The following is a 22634-nucleotide window of genomic DNA, read 5'->3' as shown; positions in this document are numbered from 1 at the left end:
TTGAGGCCAGCCTGGGCTGTTTGATAAAGAAAATGTAGGGTGATTGCTAGAAGCTGGGGAGACTAGGGTATTGGGAGACACTCGGAAAACTTAATCAACGAGTACTAGGTCACAGGGATAAGCACTCTGGCTTGCTATCACACAATAGGGCAACTGTTGGTAATAATTAGAAGAATTAGAATTGATAATATTAGATAATAACTGTGTTGAATGATAGCACCACAAAGAAATGACCGAGGAGATATTTCAGCATTTAAATGTCTACTTAAACTGATTTATTAAGCCTCATTTAAACATTTCAAGATGGGGCTGGAGAGATGGCTCAGAGATTAAGACCACTGACTGTTCTTCCAGAGGTCCTGAGTTCAATTCCCAGCAACCACATGGTGGCTAATAACCATCTGTAATGATATCTGATGCGGATGCCTCTTCTGGCCTGCAGGCAGACATGCAGACAGAACACTGTGTATATAATAAATAAATAAATCTTTTAAAAAAGTTTTAAAAATATTACAAGATGAATGCATGCTCCAGAACATCATATACCCCCATATACCCCATAGATATGTGTAATTTTTACCATCAGTTAAAAAGTATGTTAGCTTTCCAAAGTTCCGCTTTCACTTAGACTGTCGAAAGCTGCATCCTTCCCAACCTAACAATAGGAATAAGAAAACGTACAAAATTGAAACTGCAGTAGTGACGAGCATGCTGGACATCCAACCAAAGTGAACTCCAGGGAGGCAGGCTATTCCCGTCAACCCCGCTACAACATTGGAGAAATAAGGAACTCCCTACAAACAAGCCAGAAGAAATCCTGGAGAATTTTTAGAAACTCGTCCAAGAAAGTCATCAAGAAATTGGTCAAGAGGAGAGGACTGGTGTAAAAGCGATCTGAACTCCGAACACCAGCTTGCACAGCTGTTTACCACAGGGCAAGAAGCAGACACCACAGCTGCCAGAAGGGGGCAGCAAACTCTCTTGCCCCAAGACCTAGGCCCACATCCATTGAGAGAGGTAAGAAGACATGTCTTAGCATCCATTGCTACTGGGCAAAGGATGCAAACAAAGCCGTTGTGCCTCAGGGAAAGACACAGAAAATTCTCACTCCCAGCTCTGTTCTCACAAGCACCCACTCTAGTCTAACAGCAAGTTAAATTCACATTAGCACTTTTATTAATCTAGAGATGTGGTTCTCAACCGCCTTAACACTGCAACCCTTTAACAGTTCCTCATGTTATGGTGACCCCCCCCAGTCATAAAATTATTTCCACTGCTACTTCATAACTGTGATTTTGCTGCTGTTATGAATTGTAATGTAAATATTTGTGTTTTCCAATGGTCTTAGGTGACCCCTTGTGAAAGGGTCATTCACCTCAAGGGGTTGTGACCACAGGTTGAGAACCACCCATCCAGATAGTATTTGTAGAATCACAATGAACTATTCTGAAGACTCAATTCAGTGACACTTGACACATTCACAGTGTTTTACACCAATCACCCCAATCTAGTTCCGAAACATTTATTTCATCACACCCTAGAAAATGGCATGCCTATTGAGCAATTATTCTCCATCCCACAGCCACTGGCAGCCACTCAGAGGGTCCATGGACTTATCTGTTCTAGCGAAAGCCATTCATGTTGGGGCATGTATCAGTCTTCGTTGCTTTTAATGGTTAAATAGTATTCCACAATATGAATATTACATATTTGGGCAGTTCATTCATTTGCTGCTAGGTGAGTTTACTGTCACCTGGCACTACTTCTGTGAATATTCATCTTCATATTTCCTCTCTACCCACAATGCTGTCCTCTCTACCCACAATGCTGTCCTCTCTACCCACAATGCTCTCCTGTTCAATCTCTGTAGAAAGGCTCTTGCTTATCATTCAAGTTTCAACCTCAATGTCATCTCTTCAGATCATTCTTCCACAGCCATGGCTCTCATGGCTGCCCACTCCCACTTCTCAGCCCGCCGCTTCTCACTGTCTGCCAGGATACAGTTTACATGGCTATCAGCTTCCGCACCAGAGAAGCAGAGGGGAACCATCCCTCAAGAAAGTAGTGGATGCTTAGTAATCTGTTAAATGAATGAGCAAATGAGGTAAAACACACATTTTTCATAATACAGCTCTTCACTTGGAAACTTGAAGCAAAGGTAATGCATTTATCTGCAAGATGTTCAGCATTGAAGCATGCACTAAATTTACAATCGGTTTTCCAAGTGTATTGTCTTGATTTCCTTTACCTATATTTAGCATCGAAAGTGTGACCAACAACTGCTTTTCCTCTCAAGATTTCCAACAAAGCATTATAGCAGATATTCCTGGATTATGCTCAAATCCCTTACTGTCAAAAGTGAACAGTTCGGCTTTCTGCTAAACATCACGTAAGTACAAAATCCATGAATGAACCAGATAAAAAGCAAACTCTGGGAGCCTGCAAGTGAGGAGTTAGGCAATATGCAGAGACACTTATCTAGGATCGGAATGTAATCAGACAGCAAGCTAAGCAGAGCAAGACCTGCTATCCAGCCTAGGCAGGCTTAGAAGGGTCTTGGTGACGATAAGGTCAAAACAAGTTTATACAGTTAAATGGAGGGAAGGGGTGAGCAGCTGGGTAAGTTCAGGAGGCAGGTTGATGTAAGTAGGAACAGGGTGGTTTGAGGCCTTTCTGTGGCCTCTGCGGTCTCAGGAAAGAAAACAAAACCAAACCAAAGTCCAGCTCACCACAAGGCAACAGGCAAAGCCAGTGAGTTAAAGAGGGCTGCTCAGATGGGCCTCACCTGTGGTGCAGGTACCTGCCCAGCTAGTGCAGTTCGATTTCCAGCTGAGGGCTGTAGACCTGCCGCCATTGAACTCAGCAAAATTAGAGGTTGGCTCCAAGGAGGAGGGGTGGCATGAGTGGTTTCTCTCAACAGGGAAAAGGGCAGAGATTGATGCTGTCGATTCTATAAAAGTGGGCAGAACTGATCCCAGATAACAAGGGCCTTACCATGGAGCTGTGAGAGACTGGTATAGCAGTAGAGATAAATGTAAAGCAGTGGAAAGAAGGGGAAGGTTTTGGGTTGAAAATGACAGCTGAAGCAAGTCTTGGAAGGCCTGAAGGCAGTGTGAAGACTCCACTGTACAGGCATGGGGCAGCCACTGTGGATTTTGAGCATCAGCAGGTTTCTATTTTAAGAGAAATGGGTCTGGATGTATAGGATATATAAAGCCTGGTGTGTGGTCTTAAAGACACATGGTTCACACATCATTTCTCTGCTCTGCAGCTCTTTGCATCCTTCTCTTGCTGCTGACTCCACCCTGCCTAATGTACCAACACTCCACTGTTCTAGGGCCAGGACGTTCCAAAGGAGATCAAAGTAACAACAGCCCACAGCAGCTCCGAACACACCAACAATAGGTGTCCATTTGTAACCAGGTGGATCCCATAACTAAAACCAAGCTTCCAATTCCTTTAGGGACTGTCTTGAGATGGATGGAACATGGTCAAAGCCCAGACATTCTTACAAGTGAGCAAATGCTTGGAGGATATTTGAAAAATTTTATCTCTAAGTCTAAAAATAAAGGTAGAAAATCAGAGGAAAAAAAAAATCTTTTAGTGAAGTCAATGGAAGTATGTATTAATTACGTGTAGACTAATTTCCTTAAAGACCCAAGCACTAGATAAAATGTCACTGGCCATAGTCTCTTCTACCACTTAAGCCTCTTGGAAATGAATTTTTAGCTGACAGTGGGATGAACTCAGCTACACCATGTGCCTTCTTGGTGACAGTGGACACAGGAATGTCTATCTGTCTCTCCAGCTTCTCCCTCTCCCTTTGGGATTATGCTCACGTTTCCCATAGCTTGCAGTATCTTTCAAGTCCCTTGACCTGTTCTGTCCTATGCTGAGGACTCAAAAGCCTGGTGTTCTAGGAAATAGTAATAACAATGTCAGTCTAACAACAGAAACTGCCATCAGTAAAGACAACATTCTCTGGAGGTCTACCACACCATCGCTAATTGCAACATGACCACAAAGCTTTGGGGCTAAAAGGAGAAGAGATTGTGAATCCCTCTCCAGCAACATTGGCCTCCCTAAGTGCAAACAAACAGTCCCAAGGTTTCCAATACAAACCCTTATTTAGAGGATTTTATAACCCAGTGCTTATGATCCACTGTGAACTTCAACTTGACCCAAAAGGCCCCAGGCTTATGAGTTCATTCTGTGTTATAATACCAAGGGGCAACAAACATAAACTGTAATCATTCACAAATGGCTGTGTTTAACAGTGACATTTTACAAGTGGCCATTCCTCAGGTGGCCCTTCTGCCATCAGTGCCGTGGCCATCACCATCCATCACCCACAGAGAATTCCAGAAAGCAGAAGCCATACACCCTGTAAATAACCTATGAGACTCTCAGGAAGAATATGTTATTTTAGGCCAGGTAGCTGGCAGATGTTTCAAAGACAGGAAAATGGTCTGTATATTAAGGTTTTATTTCTCCTCAATTTTTGAAATGTGAATTTGTAGCATAAATGCAATCTGCCATGCACTTCCAGCAGCCCCAGCCCCCTTTTTTCCTCTCAGGCACTTACCATCTGGTGATGACTGGAGGACACAATTAGACAACCAGTTGCCCTTGGCCAGCCTCTCTCTGCTCAGGGTGTTCAAAGCCCATCAGATAAGTCTCAACATGTCATCATTATTGCTAAGCAACAATTGGCTAGACCCGGCCTTGGCTGAAGAAAGCAAATGGTTTTTCAGAAAGTCTTAAAAAAAAAATCATTGTGTAAAAACCTAGAAAAAGAATGAAGCATTACTGGTAAGAACAATAACAAGGATAGATTTTTTTTTTCATATACACAAATGAGAAAGTCAGAAATCCTCCCTTGACATGTGTCAGTCAAAATGATGGGGAAGGTGTCCTTAATCTATACATATTGGTTAATAATTTATACATATTCACCATTATGAAAATTCAGGATACAATTCTCATCTAAAGATGCTTTTGGCCTAGTTATGAAGAAGTCAATATGCATGAAACTGTGCAAACAGGAGGAGAATAATTCAAGATAAATGTTGCAAAAAAAAAAGAAGTGCAATGGGAATAGGGAAGGGTGAGGGAGGCTGTCACTGGGTACTGTGGACAGAAAAGGGGCACATTCCTAACGAGAGTATCCATGGTAGAGAGGGCGAGAGACTGAGGAACAGTGGGTTATGGGCTGAGACTCAAATCCATTCAGCACTCATGTAAGCACTAAAAAAAAAGCCGATATTACAGGTAAAAAGTCATTTGATACCGACTGGCCCTGCAGTGGACCTGTAGATCCAAAGCAGGATTTAGCAAGCTCCCTCCTGACATGCACTCACATCCCCTAAGCACTGCTATAGACGTTTACCATAGAGGCAGGAGGGAAGAGGGAGAACCAGAGAGGGAGCCAGGTCACCAGCTAGTCCAGTCACTATGTCAGAGGAGACACACCAACCAGGTCATCCCATTGGATACAGCCTCAGTTCCTTCATCTGAATGGTGGGCTGGGTGTGGCCATCTTATCTATGAATGTGGGCTGGGTGTGGCCATCTTATCTATGAATGGTGGGTTGGGTGTGGCCATTATAGCCCTCTAACAAAAAGAAGGCCTTGAGTTCATTACAAACTCAAGTGAAACCTGCGAGTGAAGCAGATGCAGGAAGTCCTCAGCATTCCTACACAAAGCACACCTTGAGGGAAAATGAGATGGCTGGATGTGTCTGTGACCCTGGGAGCCGGCAAAAGCAGCAGTTGTGATGTCAGCCACAGGGGCAGCAGCCACAAAAGCACACGGATAAGCCAAGAAGGCCTTGACCTTTTCAGCAAGTGGGAAGGTGTACCCTGTCTCCACAGACAAAGCCGGGACCCGCTTGTACCCATTGATGAGAAGAGTGTGGCACTGGAGCAACAGTCTAGAAACCAAACCGCAGACAAACACGGGCAATGTTTAGGCACCCTCTAGGAAGCCGGAGTAAAGAATCCGCTCTGTGACGTCGTCAAGCACCTCCGGGTTGTAAACACCGCTGCTGTTAAACAGCTGCTGGACAATTACTCCAAAGAAGAAGGGAGAGATGCTCAGCATGTTAGACAGTGTGGCTTAACTGGTTCCTATTCTATCTCAGTTTTTATCAGCTGCATTTCTCTTAGAATTCCAGTGGTTCTGTACCTGGCGATTTTAGTGGTAGTGTCTAAAGCCTGGAGGAAAGAGGTCTTGTCAGGCCTCAGATAAGGATTCTGAGATGGCGCAGAGACCTCACACATGGCAGTCGGCACCAGCCTGGGCAGCAGCCGGCACCCGTTAGCCAGCAGCATGTCCCTAACTTCACTGAGATTTTCCTTGGTGAACACAAAGCCCACATTTCTCTGGATACGAGGTAGCTTTTTCTCCAGAGTCGGGTTGTTTTCCAGAAGCCCTCCAATGGCCTTGAGCATCATGGTGTTCTTGCCCATCAGTACCACAGCCTTCCCTCACAGGGACATGTGGATGTGCTGCATCTGCTTGGAACCCACATTGCTTGCTCCCACAGTGAAGCATTTTGGGTAATCATCCAAAAGTCGGGTGATCTTAAGGAAGTAGCTGGACTTCCTGGTTGCCATGTCTTCCCTGGGTATCACTGCAGAGCATCGGGGTTTGCCAGGCAGGGTTTAAAGATGATGTCACTCCAATGAGGATACTTGGCGAGAGAAGCAGAATCCTTTATTTTTAAACTTGATCTTCCAATCAAGATGTTACACTTTTGACATTTTTCTAAAACTCACTAAGTCTAGTATACATTTATTGTGATTTTAACTAACATTTTAGCTTAATAAAGTAACACGTACGCATGTCTGTGAGCGGTTTGGCTCAGACTCACTTGGAAAGCAATTTCAATATGAGCTGAGTCCTCCCTAGTTGTTGACACATCTGCCGGGTCCTGTTTATTCCCTGAGCAGCTGCTGCCAACCCATATATTCAGGGCTGCGATGCAGAGGGTACCCACTGGATTCCAAAATGGGAGATGAAAGGGGAAGAGGAGCTTGGACATTTGAAACCCTAAGCACCTTCCAAGGGTAATCTTTTATTAATCCTGTAGTGCCCACTGATATGTTAATTAAGACAGAAAAAAATCTTAGGCTGGGATTGGGGGAGATTTTACAGATATGACTTTTTTAAAAATCAGTATTCTGCAAGAGAAGCCAACAAAATAATTAGTATCCTACAAACTCCAGCTGGGCTGGAGCAGTCAGGCCCCATCTCCACCACCACTCACTAAAACAGCCAACACTGTTCCTAAAGCTTCTGCTACATTCACTGGCCTATCACCAAACAGTGACAACTTTTTTTGTTGCTTTCTTTTGCTCTTGTGTCTTGAGATAGGATCTTGCCATGTAGCCCTTTTGGCCAAGAACCCTCTTTATAGAACAGACTGGCCTACAATCCTCTGGCCTCTGCCTCCGGGGTTGTAGGTTCACAGGCACACACTACCAACTATCTACTATGAGGGTCTAGTTCCAAAATGGAAGTTACAAAGTAGTTGAACTCTGAGTGTGGCATTGACAGTTTCGGCATTAAACAAGAACACAGTCATGCTTACCTAATGAACACTATCCCCAAAGGGTGACAAATCATTCTCAGATCCAAGCTGAACTATGTGGCTGTTAGAAGTTACCAACAATCTGCAAACCTGTTATTTCAATTTGGATGTGTGGTAGAGGCGTGTGTGTACAGGTACATGCCCCTGTGTGGGTACATGTGGAGGCCAAAGGTCAACATAGGGATAACTTCTTCAATTGCTTTCCAGGACATTTTATGAGGGTCTGTTACTGGACCTAAAGCTCATTATTTCAGCTAAACTGGCCAGCCAGTGAGCCCTAGGATCCACCAGCCTTGGGGTTTCAAGCACATACCATCATACCCAGTATGAGTGAGTCCTCAGGATCAGAACTCAGATCTTCATACCTGTGAAACAAGCCCTTTACCCCTTAAGTCATCTCCCCAGTCCTTCTTTCAGTTTTTAAAATGAGACTACAGTACTTCCTGCTTCAGGAGATTGCTTCAAAGAATAAATGAGAGGCTAGGGGTGTAGTGCAGTGAAAAGAGTTAAGCATGTGCTTAGTAGGTACAGGATCCTAGGTTCAAATCCCGGTAACAGCCCATAAAAGAGAAGACTGAAGTAAAGAACGCTTAGACCATAGACTGTCAAATAGTATATTCTCAATAAATAGTAGGTCCCATTGTTACTTTGGCCTATATAAAAGGTTCCAAAATTTCAACTGAGTCTGATCCATTTAAAGATGAGACGTTTAGCATACTGAGATCCGTTTCTAACGGTCATTGGAAGCTAATTAAGCTGTGATTTTTTTTTTTTGTTCAGAAGAGGTCAGAATTGAATACAGTTTACTGGAGGATCAAAGGAAACAAACCAGCAAACAACTTGGAAAGCCACACACGGAAGATTCCCCTGCATCTCTGCCTAGGCCAAAGCAGGCGTTAAGACACAAGAGTATTCTTGCCATAGGTATATTCTCCTGCATTCTTCTCAGTACAGGTTGCTTTCTTCCTGGGTGAGCTGGCTAGGTGTGTTCAAACAAGAGTAGTGAAGAAAAGTAAAGACTGCAAACTGAGCATGGTGCACGCCTTTAATCCCAGCACTCAGGAGGCAGAGGCAGGCAGATCTCTGTGGGTTCGAGGCCTTCCTGGTCTACAGAATGGGTTCTAGGATAGCCAGAGCTCCATGGTGAGACCCTGTCTAAAAAACAAAACAGACAGGCAGAAACATCCTGCAGTGCCAGCATGCTTTCCTCCAGGCTCAATCCTGTTTTGAGCTATATCAAACAAACTGCATTGTACCAAAGTGAAAAAGTGGACACATACCAGTTATTGAGTTACTGGTCTCTCATGATGTAATAAAGTCCTGATTCCATTTTGCTTAGCGAAATACCTGTAACAACCAAAATCAATTCAGTCCTATGTGAATATATGAAATATTAATAAGATTGCTAGATGGATACAATGATATCACTAGCAAATGTCCAAATGAGACAGCAGGGAGATACCATCTTGTCATTGAAAAACTGATTTGGGGCACAGACATGCAGGAAAAACACTCACACATAAAATAACAACAAATCAAATGTTTAAAAAAAATGCAAGCTTGTTTATAAAACACATAGCTTTATAGTAAGAGGCAGTGTTGTGTCGATTGGTAGTGGCCGCTAAGGTTCAGATCCCAGCTTGCCATCTCTTACTGTTATGAACAGAGGCTACTTAGTGACTCTATAGCTGCTTTGAACATGGGGATAATAAGGCTCTTCTGCAAAGGATTGTCTGAAGACCTGATTGTCTTTTAAAATAAGTTTACCTATTCCCAGCACTTAGATTGGATCTAGTATATACACATTAGTGTCACTGAGCTATATGCTCTCATTGGTTTCATTTCTTTCATGAAATAAGGAAAACAAGACAATTTATAAGACACTACTGTGGTGTCAGATTTGAAGACATTTGAGCAACTCAAGAAAGGTCTAACTACAGTTCCCCTCCTTGAGTGGTAATTCACAATCATTCTTTTTTAACACCTGGAGCACTCCGAAGTCATGATTTTCCATGAATCATTTTCTGCTCTGAGTTTTTTCCCATTTCTTTCATATTTAGGTATCAAAGACACCTCAAGCTTTTCAAGAGAAGGAAGCTTGACTTTTGGCTTCCTGATCTTTTTTAACACCCAGCTGGATATATCTTCCAGATGAATGAGCGAACACAATCAAAGCCAATTAGCATATGTGGAGTCAAGTTGGAGGCATCATTGTGTTCTAATTAGTTGATAAGGCTGTGAGCTTATAGAGAACAATTAAAATTACTTAGCAGAGTCAGACACCTGCCTTAAATCTCCAACACAAGAACGTCCTTGATGAATAAGCCCTGCAGCTTGGCCTCAGCAAAACCGATTGGCTTAAGTTTCCTTCAGTGTACTAGGCTATTCATCCATCTGTACATTTGTTCTTACCATTTCCTTAGACTCTTCAGAATCATCCTCTTGCTCAAAACAACTGAAAATATACAGAAAAGGCTCTTCCAAAAAAATAGTAGAAAACACCTCCCTGAAGCCCAGTTAGATAGACACTTCTGTGAACTGACTGTAACAACATCCCCCTACTCTGAAAAATCTTGTGACTTAAAACAAGGTAACATTCACAGCTCTCTTGGTTCTATAGGTTGGGCTCAGTTGGACAGTTCTTGTACACAGAGTCCTATTGGCTGTGGTCACATCTCAGCTGTGGTGGTCATAAGGATGTCTTGGCTGGCTTGTCATCACATGACGAGATGTGGTAGCTGGAGCTGACTTTGGCTGTCTGATGGGAACACTTGTGCACCTCTAGGTGGTTTGGGATGCTTACATTCTGATACCTGGATGTGAGAGGGAATTCTGTAAGATCAAGCATTTCCAGAGATAGAAGGAGAGGTTGCCAGTCCCTTCCCCAACACCTCCTGATAAGGGCAGGAACTGGAAACTGCAGCTAACCACTGAACTACCCTCACCAGTCCTTTGTTTTAAACTGTATTATGCTATAATCTAAATACTTGAGCTCTCACTATGAATTTTTTTCATCACTATGCAATGAATAGCTAGCAATGTGCTGGATATGACTACTAAGTAAATGGAGATTTAATTCAAATAATATAAGCTACTAGGCATGATGGCGCATGCCTTTAATCCCAGTACTTGGGAGGCAGAGGCAGGCAGATCTTTGTGAGTTCAAGCCAGCTTGCTCTACATAATGAGACCCTATCTCAACAATAACAACAAATAATAATACAAATATAAATGTTTTAGAAAGAAGATTATGGATTCAATTTTTTTGAAAGATGATTATAAAACCAAATACCTTTTTTTAAAGGTGGTGATGGGGACAAGCCTAGGACCTTCTGCATCCTTGGCTCTTCCACTCTCTAGGAACTTCAGGTACCACATTTTATCTGAACATCACCCTTTCCTGACACTTGGGACTTTCAAGGTTGCTCATCCAGACGACGTTGTACAGCCAGCTTTGTGATCTTATTTCTTCTTAGACCGGATTTTACCATATAGCTCAGTCTGCCTTTAAATTTTCAATCATCCTGCCTCAGCTTTCCAACTCTTAGGACTACAGATTCAGAACACTGTAGTGGTATTTGCTCTGTTCATGAACTCGGGCTATAGGGCCCGAAGGAGGTAGTACTTCCTGCCATTTTATGTGGCCTCTTAAAGGGAGAGGGAGAAGGGTCACATGCCCCTGCTCCCTGCTCCTGCCTGCCAGGTGGATTCACTCTCGGTCAGATCAGAGGACAACTTCAGCTGTCTACTCCATTCTGTATTTGTGAGTGTATTTCCTCAATTTACCTTAATGAATTTCCCTAATACTTCTTAAACAGACTCCCCTGGATTTATCACTTTAGAACACAAAGCATCTTTAAAGGAGAAACGTACCCAAGAGCAGTCAGAAGTGGTCCATACCCCATGTAGATGAACACACAATGGATGTAGAATATAAATACCCCACGACCTTTACTCTTAGGCAGGATAATTCTAACGTTTCTGTTTAGCATTATTTCCCACAGTTTCTCTATGCAATTAAGCTACCCTACTGTGTAAGGAGTCTTCAGGATTTCCCCATTCCTTTCTTCTTCTTTACCTGCATAAATTCTTTTCTAGGCCAGTTTTTTTTTTTTATTCAAAATGATACCCTGCCCTCAATGTCAACTTCTAGGGGGGACCCAAACTAAAATATCCAATGAGCACCCTAAAGCAACATAGATTGCCCATGACTATTATGTTAATGAGATACAAATTTAATCTAGTTCAATATTTAATTTGTGATAGATTAAAAAATGAAAATATTTTGTAGTCCAGTCAGTACTTGGTTGTTACACGCCATTGTCAAGACATACAAATAACAGAGTAGCTTTTATTCAAGTTCTTGAATGCTTATAAGGTGACAGGCTAGAATGATCATCAAAGAATCAAATACTGCTAAACCTAGGAAACCAAAGGTTTTGATTTTTTTTTTTTTTTTTACCTTATCCTTTTAAGTTATCTATTACAAAACAAAACACAATAATAAGAAACATTCACCTGGAGACTCTAAATTTTCCATCACTGCCCTTACTAAGAAAGCCTCATGGACATCAGAACAGGATGTCTGGACAAGAGGATGGGCGGGGGGGCGGTGTCCTGGTTAGGGTTTCTACTGCTGAGATGAAATACTATGACCAAAAAGCCACTTGGGAAAGACAGTTCATTTGACTTACAGTTCCACATAACTGTCCATCATCAAAGGAAGTCATGATGAAAACCCAAACAGGAACCTGGAGACAGGAACTGATGCAGAGGCCATGGAGGAGTACTGCTTACTGGCTTGCTCATCATGCCTTACTCAGCCTGCTTTCTTCTGGAAACCAAGGCCAGGAGCCCAGATATGGCCCCACCCACAAGGAGCTGGACCCTCCCACATCAATCACTAATTAAGAAAATGCTCTACAGGCTCGCCTACTGCCTGATCTTTTGGAGGTATCTTCTCAATTCCCTTCTCTTAAATAGCTAGCTAACATGTCAAGTTTGTATAACACTGGCCAGCACAGAGAGCAATGTGTCCTAAGGAAACAGTTTATTGAGATGGTCTGTAGATGAATTGGTCTTATTAAATGAATTCACAGAGCCAGACATAGGAGTGAAAACCTGAAAGATCAGGGAAATAGGAAAAGCCACAAGCTAATCTCACCTCACTGACACCTCAGTCTCCAAAGAGAGCTACTTCCTGTATATCCATGCCTATATGCTTTTCTGTTCTCTTCTCTCACTGGCCCTTTCAGCCCAGCTACATCACTTCCTCTTCCTGCCCAGCTCAGTCACTTCCTGTCTGTCTGTACAGACCTCTACGTTTAGTGCTGGGATTAAAGGCACAAATCACCGTGCCTGGCTCTGTTCCCAGTATGGCCTTGAACTCATAGAGTTCCAGACAGATCCCTGTCTCCCAAGTGACAGGATTAAAGGTGTGTGTTATCATTGCCTGACTTCTATATAGAGGCTGGCTTTTTCCTCTGATCTCGAGGCAAGTTTTATGGGGGGACTGTGGTGGTATTGTGTTCCCCAAAATATTCTGCACACTAATAAACTTATCTGGGGTCGAGAACAGAACAGCCACAATATTAAACATAGAAGATACACAGTGGTAGCACATGCCTTTAATCCTAGCATTCCAGAGGCAGAACACACCTGGATGTGTGTGTTCAAGGATACAGCCAAGCATGATGATTCACACCTTTAATCCCAAAAAGTGAGCCTTTAATCCCAGGGAGTGATGGCAGAAAGCAAAAAGGTATATAAGGCATGAAGACCAAAAACTAGAAGCTTTTAGCTGGTTAAGCTTTCAGGCTTTTGAGGCAGTTCATCTGAGACCCATTCAGATGAGAACTCAGAGACTTCCAGTCTGAAGAAACAGGATCAGCTGAGGAACTGACCAGGTGAGGAAGCTGTGGTTTGTTCTGCTTCTCTGATCTTCCAACGTTCACCCCAATACCTGGCTCCAGGTTTGATTTTATTAATAAGTTCCTTTAAGATTCATGCTACAGGGGACACAGTGTACTGGGGGACGCGCTACATCACCACAATGGTCAGAATGGGATGGGCGGTACTTGAGTGACATATGGCAGCCATGGAGCTCTTCAAGGCTGGAAGGATTTTAGGAATAAGCACTGAGAATGAAGCAATCAGTGTGTCACAAGTGATCATATTCTTCAGTCATTTATGAGTCTCAGCTGTCTTCTGCCTCAGTTCTCAGAGTAAGCCCCACCCCACTCTTCTATGAAACACAAAAGGGAAATGAACACATGGACCAGGATAGGGACTTGCACAAAACCCTTCCAGCTGTCTGTCTACCCAATGCAGCTGTAGCTAGACACCTGAGCCTCTGAGAATTCTCTCCTCCATCTGCAGCTATGGGTCCTCCGTGATGCTCTATGCACAAGGATGAGAAGAAAGGGCAATGGTGCGAAGTCCTTGCCCTACTGGGGTCTTCCCAGGGCCATATCCCCAGTGATTTGGACAGTGAAAGGCCTCCATTGAGGCCTGTCAAAAGCTAACATCTTACCCTTGTTGTATACCACGGCCATCTCAGGCCCTTGTTCTATTAAGACAAAAAGGCAAGAGAAAGGTTACCTCAAGGTCCCAGCAGCATGGTCTGGGATCTACTTGACTATTTTATTCTATCCAGTATCACCTTGGCTATGTTACTTGGTGACTGTGAGCTACGAGTTCCTCTTTACACGTTTTATATTTAAGTGAGATCACAGTTAGCCTGATACCAGGCTCTGAGAAAGCATTTGATAAATGGCAACATTTCTTTTCCAGAAATGCTCAGATAGGCTCCATCAATACTCATTGGGACCGAGTTGTGCATTTGTTAGATAACTGTGGCTTCAGTCTTAAATTCCTACCTGAGTTAACCAATGTTGTCTTACTACTACAGTGAGAGGCTTTTTAGAAAAACACTGATGACTAAAAGCCAGTCTCATATCAATTGAAATTGAATGTCTTCAAGTGCAAAGTTGTCCAAGGTTCTCCTAGTAAGGTAGAAGCGTGAGGACGTTCGATAACCACTTGGTTTAAGTAAACTCAGTCAACTGAAATAAATTGGTATGTATAGACAGGGACCATCTTTGTATCCAGAGGTGGCCAGCCTGATACACTGAACACTGTATCCTACAAGAAAGCAAGTGTATTTGATATCAGGGAGGAACTTGAAGGGGAAGACCTCTGAAGAGTCACAATTTTTTTTTCAAATATTTGAAGGGATTAAAACATCTATTGGTTCCTAAGAATCAATTAATTGTGCGCTTTGTGGTTTTCTGTGATGTAGAAGTTACAGGTATCCTGTTTTATCTCAAAATCAGAAACAGCTTCTGGTGATTGTCCCTGAAAGGAACCCTCTCAAGAACATGTTTGTAATCATCAGAAATGCCCAAGCAAATTGGGAAGACTGTCGTCAGGAGGAGCTTAGACAAATGATCCAAGACACTTTTTTAATCAAAGGCTTTATGAGTTGGGTTCAACTCTTCCACATATCATCATCTCACTTCATCTATTTCTTGTGTGTATGGGAGTTCTCTTGTATGTATGTACATGCCTGCTGCCTGAAGAGGCTAGAACCAGGCATCAGATCCCCTGGAACTGCAATTCCAGCAGTTGTGAGCTGCCATGGGGGCACAGGGAATCAAACCCAGGACCTCTGCAAGAGCAGCAAGCACTCCTAACTATTGAGCCATCTCTCCAGCCCTCAATTTATTTTCTCCGAGAGTGGGTTCCCCACCTCACATGTGCTATGGCCAAATGAAGGCTCTCAAAAGAAGTGAATTTTTTGGATAATTGAATAAGTAAAATTAGTGGGACTCTTTGTATGGCACTTATCCCTCTGGACTATGAATGAGAAAATGAATGAAAAGGTTATTTGTTTGTTTATTTGTTTTTGTTCTTCTCTTAACATAACCTTTATACTTATGTTCCCAAGAGGTTTTTTTTATGAAAAACAATTCTTTAAAAAAATAATAACCCACCTTATCATTCTGCCTAGATGCTGTAGATGTTATGAAAACCTAAGTCTCCGTAAAGCCTCTGCAACCTTTGTCTTTGTGAGCCAGTTCCCATGTCACATGTGCACCTGATAGCATCTTTCTATTGAGCAGCTCAGACAAAGCAAACAAACGCAGGGTCAGAACCCTGAGTCCACAGGAACCTATTCAAAGAGAAGGGCTTAAAAATCCCTGTCAGGTGTCAGTCAACTGTCAGGAAAACCTTTTCAGAGTTCTGTCCCTTTGGGTGATGAAATGGGTCAAGTGCTTTTATTTGTTCATTCATTCATTAGTTCATTCATTCATTCATAAATGGTACCTACAACTATCTCTCCGCAGTACCTGGATGCCATAATGGGAGTTTTTTGTTGTTGTTGTTGTTGTTGTTGTTTTTGTTTTTTTAAACAGCATCCCTTTGAAAAGGGCCTTTTTCCATGAAGTATTTGCTACACTTCTCTGTAAGAAAAAGCACTGGCTCTCGTCATCTGCCTGTCAGGATTTATTCCTCTTGAACAACAACAAAAGGAAAAGTTTTTGAAAAGCAAAAGAAGAACAGCAAAACAAGAATTACCTTCAGGGACTGGTGTTAAAAGGCAAAGTGATAATCTGCAAGTTCAAGAACCGTGTTTAGGAACATCAAAAATGAAACGTTCTGAGCTTTGCTTTCGCGTCAACATTGGGCTGCACCTTGGAGAGAAAGATAAAACCAAAACGTGTTTCCCTGGTTCTTCGGCACAGCTAGCTTTCCCTAGTCGTGTGGATTAATTTTGATGAATGGATTAAATTCCTTTTCTCTGAGTTGCACCTTGTTTCTTTCTCTTTGCTTTGTCAGTCAGAGTTCAGAGATACGGCGTCTGATTGTCCTCGGCACTGGAACGAATTGTATTAGACGTATTTGAATAGTCAGAAAAAACACAGACCCACCCTGCCACTTTGTTCACGCTCCGCTCTGCCATCCATCTCAGTCTGACACACCAGCCTGCTTTCCGCCTTTGTAGCAGCAGGTTCATAAGCAGCCTCAGGTTCTGTGATAAAGAACCTCTATAGAAATCTCAAAAGGAAACAAACAAACAAACAAACAAACTTTCATCAGATTGCTATTGTGGAGCGGAACAGATAGATTTTAATGCCATTAGAAGGAAGGCAATGCCACAAACACCCCCCACTCAATTGAAGCAGTTTTGTGAATGTATATTAAATACTTATTCTAGAAGGGTAAAGTTCCACCAGACCTTCTCGTGGATGGGGTTCATGTCTCCTGAATAGGTAAACACAAGTTTACCTGGGGATGGGTGCTCAGCAGCCACAGAAAGTGGCACCAGCAGCAGGCAGTATCCCAAAGACGGGAGTTCTCCCAGCTCCAATAGGAATGCACAGAAAATAAGGGAGGGACTCTTCAATCAAATAATACTTAACTATGCTGTACATTAATAATTAGAATCTGAGATTAATGCCCATTCTGTCCAAGATGGCTGGCAATGATGGATATCACCTCTAATTCTATGATGAACCACTGTTGAGCCATGAGAGAGATAAAAGTTAACAAAGGCACTAAAACCACTTCTTAAGACTGGAAGAATGGGGCTGGAGAGATGGCTCAGCAGTTAAGAGCACCCTGCAATTCCAGCGGACCCAGGTTTGATTCCCAGCACACATGATTGGTCTGTAATCCCAATCTTAGGGGACCTAACACCTTCTCCTGGCCTCTGCAGGCACCATGCATTCATGTACATGTTGTACAGATACACGTGCAAGCAAAACACCCACATACATAAAAATAAAAATGAATAAATCTTTATAAAGAGAGAGAATATCAGAAGACAAGCAAGCATCTATGCATGCTTCCAGTGCAGTAGTCTGGGCTGCCAGAGGGGCCACTCCTCTCTTTGTGGAAGGCATGACTTCCAAGTTTCTTAGGTCATTCTCAGGCCGCCTGGCAAGAGCACTGTGTGACTGAGGTTAACCCAGAACTTCAGCCTCCAGCATCTTTGGAGCAGCCATCTTGCCAGGAAACCTCAGGACCAACCCAGAAGTTGGTGACATCGATGGCATGCCTTTTAGTTCCACATCATGTGGTCACAATGCTAATCGTGGAGGAGCTAGGACACAGAGTCGCCGATATGGGCTCCTGGATGTTTTCCAAAGATGTAAGTTCAGGCTGAAGTCCCGTGCAATGGTGTTTGAAGATGCTATTTAAAACTATGAAAGATCAGGGCAGGAGAGTACTGATGGCTCATGCAGAAGATCCACGTCGGGTTCCCATCACCCTCGTGGTGGCTTATGGCCTTCTGTGACTCCAGTTTATGGGTATCTAATGCCCTCTTCTGGCTTCCAGAGTCACTGCACCAACATGGTTCAATTACAGTCATCCTAGTACTCATACACATAAAAATAAATCAATCTTTAAATAAAAACCAATCAAGATCATCTCAGTCAGTTCTAGATTCACTCTCTTAGCAAAGCAGTCTCTAATCTGGATTCCATCCCATCTCAGGGGCCACTGATTGGACATCATTTCTCAGCCACCTCTCCAAGAGGAAGATGGTCAACCTCAAATGGTTGCTGCAAGGATAAGATGGTATGAAGATGCCACAAAGCCAATCATCAGACTTCCCAGGAGCTGAAGCATGCCTCATCAGTTTCCAGGAACAGAACCTAATGGAACTTGCCCTTACACACCTTTCCCGAACAAATCCACCCCTCCTTCACCCCAAAATAAGCTGAATTGGCCAGCAGAAGAACCTGGATGGCGTAGTCATTCATTCAGCTGTGTACACTGAGTATGAATGGTGTGTGCTAGCAAAAAGGTAGCAGACATGGCTTGCAGTACCTTTTCTAGTTTACATGTGAGGTGAAAGGGACACCAGCAGGCAGAAGGAGTTCATGAAGAACCCCTCTTCCATCTAAAAGAAGGCATGTATACCTAGGTGTCCTACCCTTCGCGGGATAGCACGGCCAGGCCTGAGGTCCACCCATGCCTAACCTGTGCTCTGAGAGGGATGCTGACAGCCCTGTCACTGCTGTGGTGGCCTTTTTGGAGGGACTGGCATGAGCTGGGGCTCTCCTCTTTCTCCAGTGGCTTTGAACCATGGTACTAGTACACAGGCGAGTGCTAAGGACTCTAGTTCAGGCTTTGTCCCAGTCCTCATCAGTGCTCCTCCATGGCAAATGACGGAAGCCACAGTCAGTGTGGCTTCCCCCAGGGCTGTTGTCCACCATCTGTTTTTCTGTAGAATTATCACCCTCTTCCCTGGTCTGTGCTCTGCCTCACTTCTCAGACATTCTGTAGTCTACTGATTGTGTTTTCTCCCATCTATTTAACTCCTTCATAGATAGGTTACTAAATAATTTTGGTAGTTACTACATGTATCTTTTTAAATTCTTTCTGTGAACCAAGAGCTGGGGGCTGGATTGACTCTTTCCATGTACCAGGAGCTAAGCCAGGTGAAGGGTTTGATTTCCAACAGCTACTCTAACCCCAGTTGATCTACTCTGGTGCTTTCAGTGAGTGAGATAGATGATAGATAGATAGATAGATAGATAGATAGATAGATAGATAGATAGATAGATAATAGAGAATAGAATATTGGTGACTTTTTTTTCTATTCCAAAGATTCAGTTCATGGGGTGATCATGAAGTCCACACATAAAGATATTAGTAGTTTGCCACTCCATATAAGCATATATTATACATACACACACCATATATTAAAAGTAGATGATCTACTAATATAAAACCTTCGAATTTTGACTCATTACTGGCAACTGATTATCCCCTTCCTAAGAGATCACAAGCCACTTCCCCTAAGGAAAGGAAGCCAGAGAAACTTAGTGTTCAGTCTCCTGCCTGCGCCCTGACTCAGTAACCCTGTGCTGTGAAGACTCATTAGTGACAGCCGGATGCTCCCTGAGGTATCCCCAAGGAATACAACCCAGTAGGAATGGCCATAACCATCACTATAGTCTTAATTTCCCTGGCACAGGAAGAAAGGGGCCATGTCCCCTTCTATGTTGAAAAGTCCAATTCCTGTCAAGCAATACATCCAAGTGGGAAAAGTGTATTTTAAGCCTCAAGGTTTCACTCTTGTGAGATTGTGAATTTTCATATGCTTTTCTGCATCAGACTGTCTGAGAACTGAGACAAGTACTGGGTGGAAATTTTTCTGTGATCTACTTTGGCAAGATCTGTAGAAATATCCTTTTATGCCAGCAAAATAAGAAAGCAAGGTCCTTATGCAAACAAGCCTCAGAACAAAGAGAGAAATTAGCCTCAGTATGTGGAGGAAATTAGAACAGACCAGACCACAAGGCGGTTCACACGTCTCAAAATAAGTGGGATTTTCCCTCTTTGCCACGTCAGTCCTCAGGGAGGGCTGGAGTTTGCCATGCCCACACCTGTGGGTCTTGACATGAGCCCATGATTGTAGCCCCTTCTGGCTCTACTGGTTTATAGCACTGAGCATATTCCCTGCTTTGTAATGTAGCAGGAGTCTGTGTCTGTGTTGTGCATCAAAAGAACACCAGTTGACACAGGGAACACTGAAAATTACTTCTAGCCTATAACCAGAAAAAAATTGACAGAAATGAAGAAGTATCGTATTTAACATGACAGAGAAAGGGCACTGTTAAAAAGAACTGAGACAAAAGGAAAGGTGATGTTTTGAAGTCAAGAAAGCAGAAAAAATATATAGCTTCTTGCAAACTGAAAGCATTGTCATAAAATTAGAAATATTCATGAGAAGGGACTCAAATGTATGCATTTATCAAGCAATAGATAGATAGATAGATAGGTAGATAGATAGATAGATAGATAAATAAATAAATAAATGAATAAATAAATAAATAAATAGATCTTATAAGAATCATAGAAATAAAAATGTATTTACAAATTTTTTGGAAAATAGACTATCTTGGAATTAAGCAACTTTCTATTGGTGAGATTATTAAGGCCACTCCACGTAGTTAAAAGGGAGGTTTATTTTGTGGGATAACTTACAAATGAAGGGATAGGTTGTAGGGTCTAGCAAAGGTATGGCGCAGTCTGGCGGTGTTCTCTGGAGAACTCTGCTCAGTCCACCTCCTTCGTCCAGCGTCCCCCAACCAAGCGAGTGTGCCCCTCCTCTCTATCTTGGGTCTTCTGCTTCCTCCTCTGCCTGGCCTTGTGGGCATGACCATTACCGAAGCCTCAATGGGGGTTAGAACTTCCAGGCCAATGCTGGGATGGCTATCCACTACAACTTTCTACTGAATTAAAAAAAGAACAAGTATTTTTAATTCTCTTATTGGAGTATAATTTATTAGAAGTGTATCCATTTTAAGTCTACAGTTCAGTGATCTCACATATAGTCTGCACAGCCACCGTTTCAGTCATGATTTAGAACACTGTCATCAACCACAGATGTTTCCTTACTTTTTTCCCACTACAGATCAAAGCTGAGGCCCCAGCAATCCTGGACAAGCATTCTGCCATGGAGTCTCATCTCAGCCCTCTCATCCCTCTATATTACCATCCCCCTTCCTATTTCCATTTTGTCTTGTTTTCTTGTGTCATTATTGTCCAGTCTTTTTTTCTCTAGACTTTCAAATAAATGGAGCCATAGGTCCTGATGTGGGTTTCTTTTATGCAAACTTTCTCATATGCATCCATGTTTCGCATGCATTCATAGTTTGTTGCTTTTTGTTGTTTGGGAGTAGCCATTGTATAAAAATTACAATATGTTTTATCATTCACATACCAAATGACGTGTGGCTTGTCTTCTACTCTGAGCAATATTGAATAAAAGAGCTATGAACAAGTATGCTTTATGTGTGTGGAATTATATCTTAGGACTTTTTTTTTTATATTGGGGTTAAAACTGAGTAAGAAACTGTGTTGCTGGGGTTTTCCTGTGTCAGGCCCAGTTCACAGTTGCTCAGACCCAAGTAAACACAAACAGGCTTAATATTAATTAAAACTGCCTAGCAATTAGCCCAGGTTTCCTACTAACTAGCTCTTACACTTAAACTCAGCCTATTTCTGTTAATCTATACGTCACCATGTATTCCGTGGCTTTACCTGTGTGCCATTACATGCTGCTCCCTGGAAGACAGGCTGGCATTTCCTGACTCAGCCTTTCTCTTCCCAGAATTCTCTATGTCTGCTTATCCCACCTATACTTCCTACCTGGCTACTAGCCAATCAGCGTTCTACTAAACCAGTGTAGAAAAGCATTACCCCACAGCATTTCCCCTTTTCTGTTTAATTAAAAAGGAAGGTTTTAACTTTAACATAGTAAAATTACAGATAACAAACAGCTATCAATCAAGAATTACAGTTACAATATCTAGTCTACTTGTATTTGTCAAAATTAAAGAAAATATTCTATCTGACCTATATTTGTGAGTCTAAAGTTTTATATCTAACTTACCTTTTATCATAATCAAGGACAATTATAATTATAACTATCTAGTCTTCAACCACATCAAAGCCTCAGAAGGATATATTACCTAAGTAAACTGGAAGAGCATTGTAAACAACTTCCAAAATTCTGGAAACAACAGAGACAACTGCCTGCCTGGACCGTCATCTAAATTTCTTCATCAATCTTGAGGCATTTATTTTTCAACATACAGGCCTAGAATCTCTCAATTGCTTCTCTCTGTATCCTGTAGAATGTCTGGAAGTTTCCTCTGTGAAGCAGAAACCTGAAGGACCATCTTGCCTTGCAAAGTTCAGTGGTCATCTTCCTATGGATCCTGCATGTCCAGTTTATAAGACATTTTGTCAAGCAGTCCAGGCAAGAACAATTTCTTGCCCAAATGGCTATTTTTGCCAAGAAGAAGATAAACACCATATAAAGTGTCTTTGATGCCCATCTTTCTCTTTGAAATAAATAGGTGTTGTCAGGAACAGATGTGTCTCACTGTCTAGAAAGTCTAAGTTTTTAAAACATTTTAAATGTCATATTCTGTGTCTTTGAAGTGTTTGAAGATTACCTACCTAATTGAATTTTACCTACATATGCCTAGAAAACTTAAAATGACTATAAATT

General features: G+C 42.4%; 1 pseudogene; it reads right to left on the bottom strand.

The window, feature by feature from the left end:
* Window positions 1-1921: 1921 nt before the first annotated feature.
* LOC118594529 lies at window positions 1922-18693 on the bottom strand (annotated as a pseudogene).
* Between the last annotated feature and the right edge of the window lie 3941 nt (window positions 18694-22634).

Source organism: Onychomys torridus, chromosome 13 (assembly GCF_903995425.1).
Source record: "Onychomys torridus chromosome 13, mOncTor1.1, whole genome shotgun sequence".
NCBI lineage: Eukaryota > Metazoa > Chordata > Mammalia > Rodentia > Cricetidae > Onychomys > Onychomys torridus.
The sequence above is the reverse complement of the archived record's forward strand: the minus strand, read 5'-3'. Positions and strand labels throughout refer to the sequence as shown.